Genomic DNA, 5312 nt, shown 5'->3' with positions numbered 1-5312 from the left:
TAAATTTAGTAACTATAGAAGTCAAAACGTGATAAAAATAGGTTAGAAAGTTGTATCCGTACCTACTCTATTTAATTATACAGGGTAAACATATTGCTAATTTTAAATTAGATACAAATACATAAATATATCACATCGTTTTATGCATGGATCTAATACTATATTGTGTCAAAAATAATTAAATGGATTTCCATAAAAAAAGGATCTTAAAAATAAAAAATGGGTTTGCTCTACCACGTTTGGTATTTCTTCCAGGTTTGACTTCTTGACATAGACCCAAACCGTGGAAACTTTTAAATACACGAGTTAATTAATATTGATACTATTTGAAGTCGTGCACTTGTGCCTATTATTTTCATTTTTAACAGTTAACATTATTATGGAACTGAAGGAGATAAATCGGTCTATACTTATTTATTTATTTAACTCCTTTGTGTTTTCCTCAAAACATCGATATGTATTTTTTAAAAGACAAATTTATATGACAAACCAAAGGACCAATTGCCTAGCGGTATGGAGTGACCATGTAATATGAGAGGTAAGAGATTGAAATCTCAGTGGATATATATATATATATATATATATATATATATATATATATATATATATATATATATATATATATATATATATATATATATTTATAAGACCGCGAGACGTAATCTAAAAATAAATTTAAAATGCAAAATAAAGGAAAATTCCGAAAAGAATTTTGTTAATTATTATTTTCGTCATTTTATTTAGCTAAAAAAATAAAACAAAAAAAATAAAAATGTCGTTTTTTAAGAAAATACGTGAATTATTCTAATAGAATATATTACACTGTAAATATATTCTAATGTGATTTTAAAAATATTAGAAAATTCTAGTATTCTATTATATTTGTCAGATATGTAAAATATTATAATATTCTACTAGAATATTTCATATATTTTTCAAATAAACGGTAATTATATATATATATATATATATATATATATATATATATATATATATATATATATATATATATATATATATATATATATAATTTCTTTGGATAAAAAAATAACGAAAATAATATTTAAATTTTTTTCCAGAAAATTTTCATTTAGTTTGCATTTTAAAAATGTTTTTTTTTATCTACAAAATAAGTGGCTAAGATTGTGTCTCTCCGTCTCACAAAATATAATGGTCTCACATTTACCTAACCATATATTTTGTGAGACGGAGAGACGTAATCTTAGCCACTTATTTTGTAGATAAAAAAAAATATTTTTAAAATACAAAATAAGTGAAATTTTTGTGAGACGGGGAGATGCAATCGTAACCACTAATTTTATAGATGAAAAAAAAACTATTTTTAAAATGAAAAATAGTTGAAAATTTTTTAATTTTTTTAAAAATATTATTTTTGTAATTTTTTTTATCCAAAAAAATAATAAAAAGTAAAAAATAAATAAAAAAGTTTACCATTTTTTTGAAATATCTGTGAAATATTCTAGTAGAATATTAGAAAATTTTACATATTTGACAAATCTAATAGAATACTAAAATATATTCTAACATTCTAAAAATCACATTATAATATTTACAGTCTAATATTTTATTAGAATATATCAAATATTTTTCAAAAAAAAATGATGATTTTTATTTATTTATTTATTTATGTAGACAAAATGATGAAAATAATAATTAATAAAATAATGTTTGGATTTTTTTAACTTGCATTTTAGTTTTATTTTTAGATTGCGTTTTACGGTCTCATAAAATTAACATAGTCTTAAATGAACCTAAACATATATATATATATATATATATATATATATATATATATATATATATATATATATATATATATATATATATATATATATAACACCGAAATTTTCAAAACAAAATTTTCATTTAAAATCGTTTATCTCTTTAACATTTTTCACAAAAATCTCCTTTTTGTTTAAATTGTAATACATGACTCTTTTGTTCAATCAATTAATAAACCAGGATCCTCAAAACAAACGTTTCCTCTGGTGTGTACAATCGAGCCGGTGCCGTCCCGTGATCTTGTGATAACCTGAAACACAAAACACAAAACACTGTAAGCACGAAGCTTAGTGAGTTCCTCAAAATACCGCATACAACACCTACGCCACTTGAGGCTATAGCACGACCCTCCGGTCGATGTGTCTCAGCGGGACCCTCCAGTCCCGTAGCTCATTGGACCCTCTACTCCGGTCATAGCTCGTTGGGCCCTCTGGCCCGGTCTGAATTGTTGGACCCTTCGGTTCGGTCTATATCATTGGACGCTCCGGCCCGGTCTATACAATCATATAAAATACATATATCACATAGCACATAAACTCATTCATAACACATAATCTCATACATAGCACATAAGACCCTTCGGTCACTCATAATACCACTCTAGGTAACGTATAGTGAGAAGACTCACCTGGCAAGCAGAAAGCAGATATCCTCACACTTGAATCTCTAACTTGCCACCGCCTAACACATAAGGCAAATAATCTCATGAATATAACTCTCAAGACTAGAGTCAACCCTCTCTTGGCACCCTCTTAAGGGTAAAAGACCATTTTACCCCTCTCTTAGCCCAAAGGCCACATCGCTGACCAAACCCTAAAAGTCAACAAAAGTCAACGGTCAAACTTTGACCCGACTCGTCGAGTGCACTTGGGCGACTCGGCGAGTCTACACGTGTCCACTAACTCTCTAGTCTCACTTGGCATGTCGAGTCCCTCCATTTGCTCGACAAGTCACACCTGGCATGAATCGCAGGGCCACCCCGACTCACCTCGTCGACTCTCAAGAACAACTCGGCGAGTTCCGCCTTGAACTCCGGTCCTCTCATCCCCCTCTAACTAACTGATTTTATCCCCCAACTCGGCAAGTCTACTCACTGAGTGATTTACGGGAAACCCTAACCCTACTCGTCGAGTCTGCCTTTGGACTCGGCAAATTCATGCCATGCACAAACTCAATTAGCCTCCTGAGGTCAGATCTGTTCCTTTAATCCATAGATCTGACCTTCCCAAGCATGATAATCACGTAAAGTTCAGACCTTGACACTCATATAACATCTAGATGGTTTCACTTGGTGATTTAGCCCCAAAAATAATATCCTAAGTTCATGGCTCCCAAAATAACTCATAAAGCTCCACGGGTTAAGGTCTCTGGACCTCTTTGAGTCCAGATCCAAAGCATAAACTCGAGAAGGGACCAATTGCTCCACATATCCATCCTTTATAGGGGTTAGAAAACCCTAACTCTAAGTATCAACACCAAATCTGAAGAAGGTCCAAATAATTACCTCAAGATGAAGTCTCTGAACTCTGAAATCACCAGAATCGCACCTCCTTCAGCCTCCTCTTGCCTTGGTCACCTCCTTCTTGCAATCACACCAACAAAATGATCAAAAATGGCATCTCCTTCCTCACAAACGCTCTAGATCTCTTAGGGTTTCTCTCTGGGGTTTGGTAGCCGCAATTGACGGCCCTAAGGGCCTTTAAATAGGTCCCAAACCCAGGAAATTAGGGTTTCATTAAAAAGCGTAGACATGTCGAGTCCACTCATGGACTCGCCGAGTCCACTCACGAACCCGGATGAAAATCCGCGACCCTACTCGGCGAGTCTAAGCACCAACTCGCCGAATTCATCCACAAACTCCAAAATAAATGAATAAATATTATACCTGGGAATCCGGATGTTACAATTCTCCCCCACTAGAATTAGACTTCGCCCTCGAAGTCTCACTCTGCAAACAACTTTGGATGCTGCTCACACATCTCACGCTCCGGCTCCCAAGTCAGGTCTGACCCCTTTCCGATGCTGCCACTGGACCTGCACTAGAGGCACTTCCTTGTTCCTCAGAACCTTGATCTTCCGATCCTTAATCGCCACCGGTCTCTCAACATAGTTCAGGCTCACATCCACCCGAATATCCTCTAATGGCACCACTGCCGACTCGTCGGCTATACACTTTCTCAACTGCGACACGTGGAAGGTGTCATGAATCTGACCCAACTCGGCAGGTAGCTCCAAACGGTAGGCTACCATGCCTACTTTCGCGATCACCCTAGGAGGACCAATATATCAGGGCCCCAACTTGTCCCTCTTCCTGATTCGAATCACTCCTTTCCAAGGAGAGACCTTCAGGAGCACGAAGTCGCCGACCTGAAACTCGAGCTCGGACCGGCGCCTGTCCGCATAACTCTTTTGATGACTCTGAGCGGTCAACAACCTCTATCGGACCTGCTGTATCTGCTCTATTGTCTGAAGCACGATCTCCATACTACCCATCACACGTTTCCCTACCTATCCCCAGCAATGGGGTCCGACACCTCCTCCCATACAACAACTCAAAGGGTGGCATATTGATGCTCGAATGATGGTTGTTGTTGTAGGAAAACTCTCCCAAGGGCAAATACGTGTCACAACTCTCTCTGAAATCTAATACACATGCCCGAAGCATGTCCTCGAGCGTCTGAATCGTTCGCTCGCTCTGAAGTGTCCACAGACATCACCATGGTAAACTCTAGCTCATTTATCATATCCCTCTTTGATACTGAGCACCAGGTCAGCTTTTGACTCCACAGCTGAACCTCCAAAGGTCACACCTAACATGTTCCAAAATATCTCACTAACTTCCTCCCCGTGACCACTATCCCCGGCCAGTGACACGCAAGTCACGAAATTCTCTTCTCCTCATATGAAAAATACAATCCAATCGAATATCGACTCAACTTTGACCTCTGGTGTTTGTTGCACATATCTCTTGCGCATCTCGCCGACTCTCCCGACAGAGACGGAGACCCCGGTCTCGCCCCGGTTTAACCACTAGGCTCCAAAAACTCAATACTAGGGCTACTCAAGCCTAAAACTCTTCTGCATCATGCACTGATCGGAGAACACTCCATCATCACACTCTCTTGCCGTCTAGTGAGTACTATGGCTTCCCGCAACATCACGATTGTCTCTGACTAGTGAGTACTACGGCTCCCCGTAGTACCACGACTCTCTTTCTCTGACTTGTGAGTACTCTGGCTCCCCGTAGCATCATAACACCCTCTGACTGGTGAATACTACGGCTCCCTATAGTATCACGACCCTCTCTCTCTAACTTGTGAGTACTACGGCTCCCCGTAGCATCACAACACCCTCTGACTGGTGAATACTACGGCTCCCCGTAGTATCACGACTCTCTCTCTCTCTCTCTCTCTCTGACTTGTGAGTACTACAGCTCCCCATAGCATCACAACACCCTCTGACTGGTGAATACTACGGTTCCCCGTAGCTTCACCCCATACCCTCATTCT

This window comes from Lactuca sativa, chromosome 8 (assembly GCF_002870075.4).
Source record: "Lactuca sativa cultivar Salinas chromosome 8, Lsat_Salinas_v11, whole genome shotgun sequence".
Classification (NCBI taxonomy): Eukaryota; Viridiplantae; Streptophyta; class Magnoliopsida; order Asterales; family Asteraceae; genus Lactuca; species Lactuca sativa.
Note: the sequence above shows the minus strand (reverse complement) of the source record.